General features: G+C 47.0%; 1 long non-coding RNA gene across 1 annotated transcript; it reads left to right on the plus strand.

Moving 5' to 3' along the window:
• The first annotated feature begins 5,028 nt into the window (after nt 1-5,028).
• LOC308331658 lies at nt 5,029-16,302 on the plus strand. The gene is made up of 3 exons (XR_013965618.1): nt 5,029-5,118; nt 6,403-6,473; nt 16,087-16,302. It is a non-coding gene; the product is annotated as an uncharacterized lncRNA (long non-coding RNA).
• Nucleotides 16,303-18,222: the final 1,920 nt, after the last annotated feature.

Genomic DNA, 18,222 nt, shown 5'->3' on the forward strand with positions numbered 1-18,222 from the left:
CTGTCAGGACAGGCTGGTGGAGCATGTTGTCTCCCTCCAGGTTGGTCTCTGTCAGGACAGGCTGGTGGACGTTGTCTCCCTCCAGGTTGGTCTCTGTCAGGACAGGCTGGTGGAGGTTGTCTCCCTCCAGGTTGGTCTCTGTCAGGACAGGCTGGTGGAGGTTGTCTCCCTCCAGGTTGGTCTCTGTCAGGACAGGCTGGTGGACGTTGTCTCCCTCCAGGTTGGTCTCTGTCAGGACAGGCTGGTGGAGGTTGTCTCCCTCCAGGTTGGTCTCTGTCAGGACAGGCTGGTGGAGGTTGTCTCCCTCCAGGTTGGTCTCTGTCAGGACAGGCTGGTGGAGCATGTTGTCTCCCTCCAGGTTGGTCTCTGTCAGGACAGGCTGGTGGAGGTTGTCTCCCTCCAGGTTGGTCTCTGTCAGGACAGGCTGGTGGAGGTTGTCTCCCTCCAGGTTGGTCTCTGTCAGGACAGGCTGGTGGAGGTTGTCTCCCTCCAGGTTGGTCTCTGTCAGGACAGGCTGGTGGACGTTGTCTCCCTCCAGGTTGGTCTCTGTCAGGACAGGCTGGTGGACGTTGTCTCCCTCCAGGTTGGTCTCTGTCAGGACAGGCTGGTGGACGTTGTCTCCCTCCAGGTTGGTCTCTGTCAGGACAGGCTGGTGTTGTCTCCCTCCAGGTTGGTCTCTGTCAGGACAGGCTGGTGTTGTCTCCCTCCAGGTTGGTCTCTGTCAGGACAGGCTGGTGGACGTTGTCTCCCTCCAGGTTGGTCTCTGTCAGGACAGGCTGGTGGACGTTGTCTCCCTCCAGGTTGGTCTCTGTCAGGACAGGCTGGTGGACGTTGTCTCCCTCCAGGTTGGTCTCTGTCAGGACAGGCTGGTGTTGTCTCCCTCCAGGTTGGTCTCTGTCAGGACAGGCTGGTGTTGTCTCCCTCCAGGTTGGTCTCTGTCAGGACAGGCTGGTGGACGTTGTCTCCCTCCAGGTTGGTCTCTGTCAGGACAGGCTGGTGGAGGTTGTCTCCCTCCAGGTTGGTCTCTGTCAGGACAGGCTGGTGGAGCATGTTGTCTCCCTCCAGGTTGGTCTCTGTCAGGACAGGCTGGTGGAGCATGTTGTCTCCCTCCAGGTTGGTCTCTGTCAGGACAGGCTGGTGGACGTTGTCTCCCTCCAGGTTGGTCTCTGTCAGGACAGGCTGGTGGAGGTTGTCTCCCTCCAGGTTGGTCTCTGTCAGGACAGGCTGGTGGAGGTTGTCTCCCTCCAGGTTGGTCTCTGTCAGGACAGGCTGGTGGACGTTGTCTCCCTCCAGGTTGGTCTCTGTCAGGACAGGCTGGTGGAGGTTGTCTCCCTCCAGGTTGGTCTCTGTCAGGACAGGCTGGTGGAGGTTGTCTCCCTCCAGGTTGGTCTCTGTCAGGACAGGCTGGTGGAGGTTGTCTCCCTCCAGGTTGGTCTCTGTCAGGACAGGCTGGTGGAGCATGTTGTCTCCCTCCAGGTTGGTCTCTGTCAGGACAGGCTGGTGGAGGTTGTCTCCCTCCAGGTTGGTCTCTGTCAGGACAGGCTGGTGGAGGTTGTCTCCCTCCAGGTTGGTCTCTGTCAGGACAGGCTGGTGGAGGTTGTCTCCCTCCAGGTTGGTCTCTGTCAGGACAGGCTGGTGGAGGTTGTCTCCCTCCAGGTTGGTCTCTGTCAGGACAGGCTGGTGGAGGTTGTCTCCCTCCAGGTTGGTCTCTGTCAGGACAGGCTGGTGGAGCATGTTGTCTCCCTCCAGGTTGGTCTCTGTCAGGACAGGCTGGTGGAGCATGTTGTCTCCCTCCAGGTTGGTCTCTGTCAGGACAGGCTGGTGGAGGTTGTCTCCCTCCAGGTTGGTCTCTGTCAGGACAGGCTGGTGGAGGTTGTCTCCCTCCAGGTTGGTCTCTGTCAGGACAGGCTGGTGGAGGTTGTCTCCCTCCAGGTTGGTCTCTGTCAGGACAGGCTGGTGGAGCATGTTGTCTCCCTCCAGGTTGGTCTCTGTCAGGACAGGCTGGTGGAGGTTGTCTCCCTCCAGGTTGGTCTCTGTCAGGACAGGCTGGTGGAGGTTGTCTCCCTCCAGGTTGGTCTCTGTCAGGACAGGCTGGTGGAGGTTGTCTCCCTCCAGGTTGGTCTCTGTCAGGACAGGCTGGTGGAGGTTGTCTCCCTCCAGGTTGGTCTCTGTCAGGACAGGCTGGTGGAGCATGTTGTCTCCCTCCAGGTTGGTCTCTGTCAGGACAGGCTGGTGGAGCATGTTGTCTCCCTCCAGGTTGGTCTCTGTCAGGACAGGCTGGTGGAGGTTGTCTCCCTCCAGGTTGGTCTCTGTCAGGACAGGCTGGTGGAGGTTGTCTCCCTCCAGGTTGGTCTCTGTCAGGACAGGCTGGTGGAGGTTGTCTCCCTCCAGGTTGGTCTCTGTCAGGACAGGCTGGTGGAGGTTGTCTCCCTCCAGGTTGGTCTCTGTCAGGACAGGCTGGTGGAGCATTTTGTCTCCCTCCAGGTTGGTCTCTGTCAGGACAGGCTGGTGGAGGTTGTCTCCCTCCAGGTTGGTCTCTGTCAGGACAGGCTGGTGGAGCATGTTGTCTCCCTCCAGGTTGGTCTCTGTCAGGACAGGCTGGTGGACGTTGTCTCCCTCCAGGTTGGTCTCTGTCAGGACAGGCTGGTGGACGTTGTCTCCCTCCAGGTTGGTCTCTGTCAGGACAGGCTGGTGGAGGTTGTCTCCCTCCAGGTTGGTCTCTGTCAGGACAGGCTGGTGGAGCATGTTGTCTCCCTCCAGGTTGGTCTCTGTCAGGACAGGCTGGTGGAGGTTGTCTCCCTCCAGGTTGGTCTCTGTCAGGACAGGCTGGTGGAGCATGTTGTCTCCCTCCAGGTTGGTCTCTGTCAGGACAGGCTGGTGGACGTTGTCTCCCTCCAGGTTGGTCTCTGTCAGGACAGGCTGGTGGACGTTGTCTCCCTCCAGGTTGGTCTCTGTCAGGACAGGCTGGTGGAGGTTGTCTCCCTCCAGGTTGGTCTCTGTCAGGACAGGCTGGTGGAGCATGTTGTCTCCCTCCAGGTTGGTCTCTGTCAGGACAGGCTGGTGGACGTTGTCTCCCTCCAGGTTGGTCTCTGTCAGGACAGGCTGGTGGACGTTGTCTCCCTCCAGGTTGGTCTCTGTCAGGACAGGCTGGTGGAGGTTGTCTCCCTCCAGGTTGGTCTCTGTCAGGACAGGCTGGTGGACGTTGTCTCCCTCCAGGTTGGTCTCTGTCAGGACAGGCTGGTGGAGGTTGTCTCCCTCCAGGTTGGTCTCTGTCAGGACAGGCTGGTGGAGGTTGTCTCCCTCCAGGTTGGTCTCTGTCAGGACAGGCTGGTGGACGTTGTCTCCCTCCAGGTTGGTCTCTGTCAGGACAGGCTGGTGGAGCTCAATGTCCAGCTGGTACAGAAGGCAGAGCTAGCAGCCTGCAGGGAGAATGAAAACAGATATGGCATCACTCAGGGAAAGCTACCACGCTAAGGTGGCACAGGTTAGAGTCACGCACGCACACAGATTGAGTGTGTGTGTGCGCGTGTGCGTGCGTGTTATTACAGGTGGAAGCTTTACATTATCAGCTGGAATCCACAGAGCAGAAGTACAGCCTAGCAGCTAATGAGGTTACCGAGCAACGCAAGCTCAAGCTCTGACGACAGCCACGTGTAATTGAATTGTATTGAAGTGTGACTCTGTCTGTCTCTCTGTGTCTGTGAAGGTGGGGGCGCTGCGTCTGTCCCTGTCTGTCTGTCCCTCTGACTCTGTCTGTCTCTCCGTGTCTGTGAAGGTGGGGGCGCTGTGTCATTCCCTGTCTGTCTGTCTGTCCCTCTGTGTCTGTGAAGGTGGGGGTGCTGCGTCAGTCCCTCTGACTCTGTCTGTCTCTCTGTGTCTGTGAAGGTGGGGGCGCTGCGTCAGTCCCTCTGACTCTGTCTGTCTCTCTGTGTCTGTGAAGGTGGGGGCTCTGCGTCAGTCCCTCTGACTCTGTCTGTACTCTCTGTGTCTGTGAAGGTGGGGGCGCTGCGTCAGTCCCTGTCTGTCTGTCCCTCTGACTCTGTCTGTGTCTGTGAAGGTGGGGGCGCTGTGTCAGTGTCTGTCTGTCTGTCAGTCCCTCTGACTCTGTCTGTCTCTCCGTGTCTGTGAAGGTGGGGGCGCTGTGTCAGTCCCTGTCTGTCTGTCAGTCCCTCTGACTCTGTCTGTCTCTCTGTGTCCATGTGAAGGTGGGGGTGCTGCGCACCACACCACACCTCAGCACACCACTGACACCTGTCTGCGCACCACACCTCAGCACACCACTGACACCTGTCTGCGCGTAGGGCTGTCGCCTAGGCTACACTTTTAAGTTGACGATTGTCAACACACAAATATTTGTGATTTAACGATTTAATTGTGTTTTTTTGCATTGAACATTGGAGCTAATAAGGAATACATTTCTGTTTGCCTGGTAGTCAATAGATGCACAGTGCAGATATGACATAAGATTAACTCGTGACGCGTTGTAAGCTTGTAGGTCTTTGTCTGTCTGTCTGTCTGTTCGTTTGAGCACAGAATGTGCTCAGCTGATTGGCTGAGCACGGAATGTGACATATGATGATAAGAGTGCCCCTCACTTCACACAGGTGTTATTTTTTATGTATGAACAATTTTCAACATGGACACAATTATGACAAAATAAGTGCAATTACCTCAAATCATAGACGATTATGTACTAATTGTGACAACCCTATCTGCACGTACAGTACATACAGTGTATGGGTTCCATTTTAACAACAGTGTGTGATATTGATCCATGATATAATGCTACCCTGTAATTTCAGGCAGGTGAACACAGAACTGACCCTGAAGATGAGAGAGAACAGAGCAAGAACATGGTTCATCTCACAGCAGAGAAGGATTGAGTGGGCATAAGAGGCCTGTGATAAGTTAAGTCCTCTGCTCTCATACCACCAACACTGAATTGTGTGTGTGTGTGTGTGTGTGTGTGTGTGTGTGTGTGTGTGTGTGTGTGTGCGTGTGCGTGCGTCACGGTCTGTGCTCAGTCACCTACAGGAAAGTGTGGAGGGTCTGCAAATTGAGCTGAAGAGACTGAAGGCTGAGCTTGATGAGAAGAGGATTGTAATGGAGAGATTCCAGGTCTGTTTCATACACTAACATCAGCTCCTAAGGCCTTGCATCCTAAAGCCTTGCCAGAGTTTTAAATAATTTATTTTCGGAATACCCCATTGAGATACAGTATCTCGTTTTCGAGAGGGTCAATACAATACACAAAAAAGGAGGAAAAAAAAACAGAGTGAAATGTTTGTATCTACAGTAAAACACATAATGAATGAATGCTACCATTCAAGCTCAGCCCCCATTTTCAGGCTTTCTAGGGAGAAAGCACCAGAGTCAGCTTAGCAACAGTGAAAGTGATTAGAGAGTAGAGACTTGATCATAATACGTTTGCAAAGCCCTTTGTATATCTAACTAATTCGTTTTCGTTAAGCACATTATGCGGAAAGGATCCATTATTTTTGCTATTATTAGTGCAGCTATTGATATCAGGGCATTATTAGATAATGTGTGTTAATAACCATACTTACTCTGCATTATACATGATTAAAGATTCCCTTATAATGTATTATTGAAGAATGCTTTATTAAAGGAACACTTCACCACTTTTCAACCTATCTTCATATAATAGGTCCTCACTAAAATCATGATAAAATGGCACGATTTTTTCCTACTCAGTCTGTGTCTCATAAGAGGGCTGTGGGCAGTTTAGAAACCGTCTTCCAGTGACATCATTAGGCAGATTATTTTTCAGACAAGATTTTTTTACAAAAATGTTTCGATTTTCATTATCGTGAGAACGATGGCTTCCATTTTTGCATTGCAACTTTTCAGGACTAGAAAGCCTGCAGTTTCTATTAGCTTTTATTCCCCATCGATGATGTCACTGGAAGACGGTTTCTGAACTGCCCACAGCCCTCCTATGAGACACAGAGTAGGAAAAGAAATTCGCCATTTTTTTCATGATTATTAGTGAGGACCTATTATATGAAGATGGGTTGAAAAGTGGTGAAGTGGTTGACGAGACATTCCCTTTCCGTGTTCAACAAATATACATAATGCCTAATGGATTGAACACTTAATGTGTTCCATTCTACATGCAGCTCCCTAATCTTTCTCTCAAATTGTTCATGCAAATGATCCATGTGAGAACAAAGGTATTTGTTTTAGCATGAACAGTATACAGTATATATTGGAACAACCTAATACTGTATAGTGCAGATGGCCATTCCAGTGTTTACCATGTTGAAATCACATGTTTCTGTTTTTCTTCTTATATTACGGTATATCTCATGTTTAGCCTGCCGTTTCTGCTGACATGCACTGCAATAAACACAAAAATAATGCTTACATTTACTTTGTCAGGCTTCTCAAGCAAGTGTGTATGACCAATGCAGTGCCTTTGCCCGACCGCCGCAACACCTGCTGAATACAGAGTGAGTATCGCAGATAGAATAGTCACAACAATTTGTCTTATTCGGAGCAACTTGCAAAGTGCAAGGTCAGAGTAAGTGCCACGAACCTCTGTCGACCGAGAACAGGATACAGTGGGCGAGGAATGAAAGTGCTAAGAAAACAAGTGCATGCTACAAACCTGACATCCATCAAAATATAATACTTAGCATCTGCCTGCACGTAAACAGTATTCGTCTAGCTAAAAACATACCACTAATGTTCACCTTCCAATTTCAAGTGTTTTCCTGCTTCCAGGCTTCAGCCTCTGTCTGGCCAAAACTACATTTACACGCCTTAACGTGATAGTGTTGCTTACCTAAAAGTACAGATCTCAACGCATCAATGCAACACATTGCCAGCTAGAAGTTTTATTCTTGTTGGTGAGTATGAATCAGGCTTATACATACAGTATTAAGACCTACATACTTAGTTGACCGGGATCCCTATACTACTCATTTATTTAATATATTTTACCCCGGAATAGGGATGCCATGGTTCATGTGGATAAGCGATTGATTGATTGATTGAAGAATGTATTAACATATTGGAGAATTACAGTAAATTTCAAGCACAACTCAATACACGACTCTTAACTGCGGACAACACCCTAAAGCATTACACTTGTTTACAATAGGGTCCACCATGTTCAATTCATCATAACATTTAGAGACGTACAAATACACACATCTGTACAGGTTCTGGTGACTATTGTACATTTACCCTCTGCCAGCATTGTCATTGACAGAGCAGCGACTTCCCAGATACAGCCTGTTTCTGCAGTGGGGTCCCTAAAACATTGTCATTGACAGAGCAGCGACTTCCCAGATACAGCCTGTTTCTGCAGTGGGTTCTCTAAAACACCTTCCCAGATACAGACTGTTTTTGCAGTGGGTTCTCTAAAACACCTTCCCAGATATACAGCCTGTTTCTGCAGTGGGGTCCCTAAAACATTGTCATTGACAGAGCAGCGACTTCCCAGATACAGCCTGTTTCTGCAGTGGGTTCCCTAAAACATTGTCATTGACAGAGCAGCGACTTCCCTGTTTCTGCAGTGGGTTCCCTAAAACATTGTCATTGACAGAGCAGCGACTTATACAGCCTGTTTCTGCAGTGGGTTCTCTAAAACACCTTCCCAGATACAGCCTGTTTCTGCAGTGGGTTCTCTAAAACAGGGGTTCCCAAACTTTTTTGGACCAGGTACCCCTTTTGGGGTAGATATTTTTCCAGGTACCCTCTCATCCTCGCAACACGGATAACAATATATTTACAACCACAAGCAGTGTTTCCTGCAGGAAAAAGCTTTGGCATGGTGCTGGGCACAGGCCGCAGGAGACACTGGGGAGGCACTCAGGGGCACACTGGGGAGGCACTGGGAAGGCACTCGGGAGGCACACTGGGGAGGCATTGGGGAGACACTCAGGGGGACACTGGGGAGGCACTCAGGGGGACACTGTCTAAATGTAGACGTTTAAATGTAGACGTCTAAATGTAGACGTCTAAATCAGGGCTTCCTAAACTTTTTTGGACCAGGTACCCCTTTTGGGGTAGATATTTTTCCAGGTACCCTCTCATCCTCGCAACACGGATAACAATATATTTACAACCACAAGCAGTGTTTCCTGCAGGAATGGCTTTGGCATGGTGCTGGGCGTCTAAATGTAGACGTCTAAATGTAGACGTCTAAATGTGTACGTCTAAATGTAGACGTCTAAATGTAGACGTCTAAATGTGTACGTCTTCTCTTATGGGGGTCCCTGGCATATCTTTTCAAATGGGGGTCCACGGGCTAAGTAGTGTCAATTTGGGGGTCCTTGACATGAAAAAGTTTGGGAACCACTGCTTTAAACACTTTAGCACTTTATGAACATGAACTAAATAGATGGGTCCCCCCTGGAACTCCCTCAGGTACCCCTGGGGGTCCCCGGACCCCACTTTGGGAACCACTGCTCTAAAACACCTTCCCAGATATACAGCCTGTTTCTGCAGTGGGTTCTCTAAAACACCTTCCCAGATATACAGCCTGTTTCTGCAGTGGGTTCTCTAAAACACCTTCCCAGATATACAGCCTGTTTCTGCAGTGGGTTCTCTAAAACACCTTCCCAGATATACAGCCTGTTTTGCAGTGGGTTCTCTAAAACACCTTCCCAGATATACAGCCTGTTTCTGCAGTGGGTTCTCTAAAACACCTTCCCAGATATACAGCCTGTTTCTGCAGTGGGTTCTCTAAAACACCTTCCCAGATATACAGCCTGTTTCTGCAGTGGGTTCTCTAAAACACCTTCCCAGATATACAGCCTGTTTCTGCAGTGGGTTCTCTAAAACACCTTCCCAGATATACAGCCTGTTTTGCAGTGGGTTCTCTAAAACACCTTCCCAGATATACAGCCTGTTTCTGCAGTGGGTTCTCTAAAACACCTTCCCAGATATACAGCCTGTTTCTGCAGTGGGTTCTCTAAACAAAGCACGGCTCAATACAGAACACTCGGCGTGTACATCAGAGACCGTAGCAGTGGAAAGTGCGGCAGCTGTATTTATAAGCGAGAACAATTTTATTGGCTGCCATGTTGATTTTGTGTTGTTCAGTATGGGGAGAAATATGTCTGTTCAGGGATTAGCATATAGGCCTCTGTGAAATCACTGGCCCAGAGCCCTTGAAAACGCACGCACGCACGCACCTCTGTTGTTGTGCCCCTTGTCCCCTCACACAGACAGAGAGACGTCCCACAGCACTGTATGTGTCATCTGCCACCAACCTGACCCACCCCTATACGGATGTCTTGTCTTGTTAACACCTTTACATTTGTGCATTTTCCCGGGGTGTCTTTGGAGCTGTTGATGGCAGTGTCACTGATGAAATAATTGCTTTACGTCAGGGGCGACTGTGGCTCAAGAGGTAGAGCAGGTCGTCCAATGATATCCATGGGTCGGCGGTTCGAATCCCGGCTCCTCCTCCTGTCTACATGTCGAAGTGTCCTTTGGGCAAAGACACTGAACCCCAAATTTCTCCCGATGTGCTGGTTGGTGCCTTCCGCCGCAATCGGTGTATGAATGTGTGAATGGGTGAATGAATGTTATGCACAATCTATGTAAAGCGCCTTGGATAAAGGCGCTATATAAATGCACCATTTACCATTGATCACCAGGGACTCTAACCTCTTCAACTATAGTTTGAGCCTCTGAAGTAGGCAAACTCTTCAAGCCAACACCCAAATAAAGGATCACTTTGTGGTCGGATAGGCAAGTTGGTCAGACAGGATCTCCTTCTGAAGATATACCGCTAGTCACCATGATATCTGTTCCTCCTTTAAAGAAATTGACTATGAAATGTATATGTGCTGCTTGCTGGAGAAAGGGTTATTTATTGGTGAAATGCTGTTTCTTCAACATCTTGTTTGACAGCTGAAGTCATCTCACTGTGCTTTGCTGATCCTAACCTGCCTTAAGGTTGAGCTCAGTGGCATTTGCCTGTAATGCATTGCAATCAGTTCTCCTCTCGGATTGAAACGGAGGAAATCACGGGTCTGATTTGAAGGGAGACATTTTGGTGGTGTAAGTAAGGAAAGAGAGGGAGAATGTGTTGAAAGGGATGTGAACCCAATCAGCGCTGTGTTGACTGTGCTGATTAGGAGCTTGCGCTGAGCCTTTCTCCACCATCACCCCCATCACTTCCATCTGTTTGCTTTGAGCCTCTTCGCCTTCATCCTCCTCTTCCTTTTCTTCAACTATAACTACAACCGATGCTCTCCCTCCCTTCAGCTCAGTGTTCAATTAGCCCATTTAGGCCTGAAGAAAATGTCTTCTAAATCCTGACAGTTTTCTGAAATACCTATATGTTTCTAGGCCTATATATCACTCAATATTTCCCCAAAAATGATCTGTAATTGGCCTCCGAGACCCCCCCCATCTGAAAATATGTTGTTCCAGGGACCCTCCGGAAGCAAAGATTTGAGTTAAAAACATCCGTTCTGAAAAAATATCTTCCAAATTTGAGGCACATTTTCACGACTTTTCAAAAATAGCAGATCTACAAGCTCATAGCGCGCCACCGAGTGGCGCGCTATGAGCTTGTAGATCTGCTATTTTTCAATAGCTAAAGCATAACAACAATGCTAACACCAAAAGGGGTTCCCGCCCCAAAATGGGTTAATGACATTTTGCCACCTATACAGTATTGTCTCTTTGTAGCCAAATGAGCAGGAATTATCCGTGGGGGTTAAATGGGGTTGATCGGAGTTTGTTGACATTACAAGAAGTTGCTGTAAACATTGAACCTGATATGTGTAAGAGGGAGCACTGAGGCATTGGCTGGATAATTGCTTCGGAAAGTGTACAGTAGTCTGAACATCTGTGTGTGCGTGCGTGCGTGCGTGCATGCGTGTGTGTGTAGTGATGTGCATGCGTTTACACACAGTAGCCTGCCCTGAGACCATTGGAGGGCAGATGCAAAGTCAGCCCATTAGAGCCCACCGGGTGACTGGAGTGAAGTCCAGCTAATGTTCCAGGACGTCCATATAAAGCCTGCAGGGAGCCGCTATAGAAGGCGAGGCGGAGGCTGAAAGCATGGCAGCCACATTCAGATATCCTCACATAATAAATAAATAGATAAACAAGAGGAGCTGAGGGAACAGCGCGTCCATTCTCACGCATGCACGTTTGTTTATTTATGGTGTCTGAAGGCCTGGGCTGGATGTGTGTGTGTGTGGGGGTGGAAGGGAGTGTGTGTGTGTGTGTGTGTAGGGGAGGTACAGGTGTCTGGGGAGCACGTGCGCACACACACACACACACACTCTACCCATCTCTTTCTTTATCCTGGCCTGCATGGCTTTCATTAAGTGTCATTACCAGAGCTTTCAAAACGCCAGCCGGGGCCTGATAGATATGTGTATGTGTGCAAAACTGTGCATGCATATGGATGGAGCGCTGATCCCTCTTATCCAGCGCTGACGAGGGCAGGGGGGTATTAGGCCAGCGAGGAGGGGAGGGGGGTAGAGGGTCCACGCCTGACGTTAATGGCAGAGATGGAGCCGTTACTAAGAGTGAGGGACGTGAGGGAGTCCATGCTTGATTTGCTGTCATGAATATGTCATAGACATTGGAGGATATCTACGTGGAGTGTTTTCACTTACTAGTTGTTGTTGTTTTCCCCCCTAATCGTACAGGTCATGTACTGTACTGTACTGTACTGTACTGTACTGTACTGTACAACGCCACACCTACAACACTGATTTAATATTATATATTTGTAGTTATTATATCTCTGCTGTCGGGAAGAAACCACCTAACTCCAAAATGTTCATTTTTCAGGAAATTAAAAATATATATTTTATTTCAGGAAATGAAGTGTATAATTATCACTTACTTGCATGAGAAGGGGAGAGGTGGTGGAGTTAGTTGCTTTAGCAGACAGTTTGAGGGTCCAATGGAGTTAAGAGGTTCAAAGCGTTTTTTACTACTTTCCATTGGTTCAATATTTTCGAAACAACACACAGACGTAAAGGGTGTTCAATAGCACTGATTTATGCACAAAAAACAAAAAGAATCTAAAACCTGAAAAATGGAGTCAGTACAACAATATGCTGTGTACAGTATATATATATATTGTATGTTGTGGTGTGTATGTGTACAGTACTACAGTATATATATATATTGTATGTTGTGATGTACAGTACTACAGTATATATATTGTATGTTGTGGTGTACAGTAGAGCACGGACGATGCAAGACGTGCCTTTCCAGCAGTACAATGTTCATTAGCCATTTCCTCTTCCAGTTCACTTCCTGTGAGAAGGTCCTCTGATTGATGGCAGCCTCGCTCTGTTTACTTGTATATCTGGGGGAGAATGAAATATTCATATTGTACGCTTTTCCGAGCAGGAGTTATCTAGATTCAGCGTAAATGGTACTCAGGATTAGATTTTTGCAGCAGATTGCTGTTATTAAGGTGGGAAAGCCAGCCCCCCCTGTGCACCGCAGCAGTCATCTTCCTAGGGAGGCAATCTATTTCTCTTTTCGCCCGGACCCGGGCTCTTAATGCACTGGAGCAAAAGTGCTTTGGTCCACAACCTTTCGCGCCTTCGCCTCCCCTTTATGTGATTGAATAGTTAATAAGAAGGAGTCGTCTTTGAAAGCCTGTGATGTTTTGGGCCCTCTGTCTCTCTTTGTCTGTCTGGTATGTGCTTTACGTCCATGTTGGGCCCTCTGTCTCTCTTTGTCTGTCTGGTATGTGCTTTACGTCCAACGCTGCTCTGTTTGACTGCACTGCACGTCACCTCCGCTTGGCCTTTATGCCGAGTCAGACTCTTCTCCACGAGCCCCCCCCTCGTCACTTTTTGTTCTCGCTCCTTTTCTGTTTGTGTGTGATGTCCAGAAAAGGTTAACGTTTTCCTTCTACACGTTTTGGAAAGAAGCCCCCGATGTCACTATACATTGTAATGACGCGATACAGACTGTGTCAACTCAATACCTTGGCACTCACCACCATGGCACTCAGTGCCATGTTCACACAGCACACTGAACCAATGCACACCTATAGCTTAATTCATTTATAGCTTTAGCTATTGAAAAATAGCAGATCTACAAGCTCATAGCGCACCACCGAGTGGCGCGCTACGAGCTTGTAGGTCTGCTATTTTTGACTGACATAGAAACATAGCTTTTTCAGAAAACTGTCATTTTCAAACAGACATTTTTAGAATCTGATCTCAGGTCAAAATGGGTTAATAATATGGCTGGACCATGTACCGTATGAGCTGCCGGAGGGCTTTTCATTTGAAACCACAGATACAGGAAACAGCGACTCATCAGACAGTGACGTTCAGCTCTTTGTGTTGTGTCCCTGACCTGTAGAGATTTGGTCGTTTTGACAGCATAACAAATGATCCAGCCTGGTAGACACAGTAACAAGTATAACACCAGCCCCGGCATCTTCTCTGATATGCCGCAGACCACAGCAGACAATGCAACCGGCGCGGACTGGGGCTGTGCAAGTTCAATATGGGCACAGAACTCACTAGAGGAGCTATGTACAATTTGTCCACCATTACGAATAAAAGGACGTCTGTTTTCTTATCAATCATGAGGCTCTTTTGTCAGAAATGAGTGCCTGCCATAGACTGTAAAAAAAAAAACAAGTGCATTCAGTGAATTGCATGTAAGTAGTGCTAGCTCCCTCTTTCTCTCTCTCTCTCTTATACATATACTCAATCGTGCCTCTCTCTATCTTTCTCTCTCTCTCTTACATACACTCATTCGTGCCTCTCTCTATCTTCCTCTCTCTCTCTCAGGCCTGTGCTGTTCCCGACGCAATATGCAATTACAACTATCTAAAGCGATGTCAATCATTCTTTTGGGATTGCGTGCGATTATGAAAAGAAGATTATAGATGATTCTGATTGCAAAAAAAAAGTTTGCATTACTTCAAATAAACTCTCCTTTACTTTGAATTAAAAAGATTACAGGTAGTAATCTTTACTGCAATTTTATGATTGTAAAAAAAAGAAAAATACAGGTTGCAGATATCTATTTTAGGGGAAATGTTGAGCTCTACGAAGGAAGGAATGGTTTTCAGGATGAACCCATACTCTGGAGGGACTTGTGCTCTGTGATTGGCCAGTTTGTTGTTATGCCAACCGGACCCGTGGGTTAGTAGAGCCACTGTGATTGACACTTCTTCCTTACTAGAGTTTCTGTAACTATGCCTAACCTCAGTTAAACTATGCCTAAACCTAATCTTAACCTCACAAAAACTCAAACCTAAGCATTTTTTTAAAGAGTAGCCAATTATTTTTGCCCCCTTTTTCTCTCCAATTTAGTCGTCTCCAATTTAGTCACATCTCTACACCTAAAGCATGAGACCAGGCTGAGTTTTCTGCTCTTTCCAGCCCCTTGGGGGCACTGTGGGGCAGGACATGCTCTTGTCGCCTGACTTTCTGCTTGTCTGTCTGTCTGTCACAGTGCGTCAGAATTTTGAGGGCCAGGGTTCAAAACACGTTTTTTTCTTCTTTTCTTTACTCTTTCTCACTCTCTCTCTCTCCCTTTCTCCTTCTCCCCCTCTACACACAAATGAGACACAAAAAAACATGCAGCACTCTCACACAGCTCATTAGCGCGCCCCACGTCCATATCTCTGGCAGAATGTGACCCGGCCTAATTGTGTACCATGCTCATTTGTTCTCCCTGCATGATGCGGCGATTGCTTCTTTATTCTCCTCAGGGCTCCTGTCTCACATTAACCCATTTTGGACTGAGGTAGATTTTAAAAAAGGCTTCTAAATTCTAACATTTTTCTGAAAAACATATGTTTCTATGGCAGTGGTGCTCAACCTTTTTCACGTCAAGGACCCCCAGAATGATCTCTATTGGGCCACAGACCCCCATTTCAAAATATGTAGTTCCAGGGACCCCCCAGAAGCAAATATTCTAGTTAAAGATGTTCGCTCTGAAATATATATTCAATGATTTGTGCCACATTTTAACGATTTTTCAGTTGTGGCGAGTGGCGCGCTATGAGCTTGTAGATCTGCTATTTTTCAATAGCTGAATTATAACATAATGTTTAAAACACCAAAAGGGGTTCCCGCCCAAAATTGGTTAAAAATGATTGACTTATTTCATTCACTGCACATTTTCTGAGCTTTATTTGATAAGCACATTTCCCCTGGCGATTAAATCCCGATCCTATTCCCAATGCTTAAAAAGTTGTAATGTTATGGCGCGGGCAGATTATTATTCATAGTCGGCATTGTTTCTTCGGCTAATTATCCGTGTTAGAAAATAATTTTGCATTTTGCGAGTCTGTTTATCCCGGAGGAATTAAGCATGCCACAAAAGGGCAGACATTAACGATGCAGTTGGAAGCAGCTGAGGAGACACAACGCTGGCAGACACGCTCAACAAGGAGCTTTGGAGGGATTGGGGAGCGTTGGCCAGAATAAGCAGAGCTAATTTGCATTCGGTTAGAATTTTGTCTGGTTGCAGAGACCTTATTCACGCAAAGCGCCATCAAGCCTTCTTGTCCAATCAGGTAATGAGGGGAGGCTGTGTTTTTGACGTGGAAATGAGCATAACGAGTGATTGCTGAACGCTCGGCGTTGTTAAGCCAGACTTCGGCTTCCTCTCTCCATCTCTCCAGCTAGTCGATCTCCTTTCCTTCCAGCTTCAGTGACCAACAGGCCCATCTGTCCCAGTGGGTAACAAGACAACTCACCCCGTTTCTGTTTTCCTCCCAGGCAAGCACCGGGGTGAGTTGTCCAGTATTCTCCCAGTGCAGTGTAGGGAGACAAAGGCGCTCAGGAAACAGAAGACAGAGCCATAGCAGAGACAGGCTAGCAGCAGGACTAGGAGACCTGTTTAGTAGCACACTGCTAGGTCAATTCATAGTCAGCAATGCCTTTGCCATAAGGAAGTGGGCAGGTGAGTAGCTGAGCCTGAGTTCATTGATGTGGCAAATATGACGAGGTCTGATTTAGTTGTTTCCTCTGTGACGAATAAACTAATACAGGTTTTAATCTCCAGTGATGTTAATGTGTGAGTTTGATCTGCCATGAGCATGAGGCCACCGTTGTCTGAATGTAATGAGGCGTTGTTGTGTTCTAGATCTCCTCTGACTGCAAGAGCAGCTCTTCTGGATGGACAAGGAGGGAGCCCGCTCAGCCCGCAGAGAAGAATGCTCTTGGCTGCCAGCCTCCCTCGGCAGTGTTTCTTCACAGCTGCCAAGTAGTCACATTCACAAGATGACCATGGATGGTTGCTCTGGAGGCCCGGGCCTAGGAAGAAGAACTTTGTCCCCATGGACCAGTCTCTGAGCTGGGAACTACGGTATGCGTGTGGCATGTCATGTCACTGCGAGGGTCTCTCAGTGACCACCTGGATAATATTTAGGATAATGATCATGACCTGGTTGCCTAATCTTTACTACGAGCTTGCCGGCAAGAACTGATCTTCAACACAACGCGTTGTCATTTGAGATCTGTTGAAAGCTTGAATGTATGCATGGGACACGAATGGAAACAAGACCGCAAGGTCTTTCTTCAGTGCTGTCCTTTTGGACCAAATGTGCTTGACTGTACCCTATACTGTACATTTTATGGTCTACTAAAATTGCCAATCAATCAATAAAAATACCTCTTATCTTAGATAAGAAACCCTGATGTTGGGAACAAAGCATCTAGAACTACTGTACGTAAATACTTTTTATATGCACATATTTATAGAGATATTTGTTTTACTTTAGGAATATAAAGGTCCTTTTTTCACTGTTTTTCCAAAAAAGAAACCACAGCAGTCCGCAAGGACTTCTACCTAAGCCGTCCAATCTTTGTTATACTATACTATTCTGATTTAGAAGAATCTTTATAGAATATTTTTATTTAATACATAATCGAAGCAATTTGGGCTGAGATGAGTTGGTACTTTTGAAATCTAACATTTTGTCAGTATGTTTAACTTATGTTAAACATACTATTCCTATTCTCATGATTAAAAAAAGAAAAGAAAAGGCGAAGACAAGACATGTTTGAATCGCTTTACTTTTACCAGTGAGTCACATACATAGTGCTGTAGTCCTGCAGCTATAGGAACATACACGTCCATGTAAGATAAATCTTAACGAACTTGAGATGGACAAGAAATCACAGCTCACATAAAATAATAATAAAGGCATCTAGAACGTAACAAGGGTGCCTTTGTTCTTCCACTCCACCCACCAGGAGTTGGCCGTGTGAACGCAGGCATTGTTGCAGCTGTGAGGGCAGCTCAGAGAGTTCCATGCCCACCGGCCTTCCATCACATGGGACGTCTGAGTTTTGACAGTATAAAGTATTTTCTCGAGAACAACATAAGAGAGCCCTAAGCAATAGTGGATATGCTGTTAGTAAGCAGTCAGTCCATAGGGACATACTGTAGACCAGGCATGGCAGTATTACAGCACCAAAAACACATTGGTTAGGAACGGAACAGTGAGTCCACTGTTTGCTGGTGCAATATATATATTTTTATCGTATGATTTTCACATACAGTAGTGGTAAATTGTATCTCATTCCTTTGTGCCGTGAAGATGCATTTGAATTTGAACGGGTCAATAAATGAACAGTGAAACCGTGAATTGGAATTCTGCTCAACAACCTACTTGAAATTATTGATTGCCAAAAGACATCCAACGCATCACTCCCTCTCATATTGAAACCACAGTAATTGACTCTCTCGTGCTTCTCTACAGTAATCACAGCTGTTGTCTTTCCTCGGCTCCAGGTTAATCCAGGTTTTGCCTATGCCTTGGTTTGTTACAGTACGCTTCCCAACAGTGGGCAGTGAGAATTGCTCGAGGGCCCACAGGAGGGTGGAGGTTGGTTCTGCCGTCTGTAAACATGGAGGGCCAGCTGTATTCTCACCGGCAGCCTTAAGGATTAATTCCAGCCTCACAGGAAAGAGGACACCATCGCTTTCTTCCCCGGCTAAATCAATAGGTAACATTCTTCCCAGCATTGCAGTCAATAAGCAACACTTAAAGTGTCTGAGGAAACTAAAGAACGCCAATAATTGTTATTAATGCCTTGGATATCCCCAAGCACTGCATTAAGGTTAATTCTTGTCTAACAGATGTTCAGCCATCAAATACAAAAAGTCCTGCCCATGTGAAACTAGCCGATCTACAAGCTTGTTGATCAGCTATGTATGTTCAACAAATCAGACCTTTAAACTCAGTCAAATACATTTCAAATCATATGAAATAAA

Source organism: Protomyctophum bolini, assembly GCF_963924005.1.
Source record: "Protomyctophum bolini genome assembly, chromosome: 1".
Classification (NCBI taxonomy): Eukaryota; Metazoa; Chordata; class Actinopteri; order Myctophiformes; family Myctophidae; genus Protomyctophum; species Protomyctophum bolini.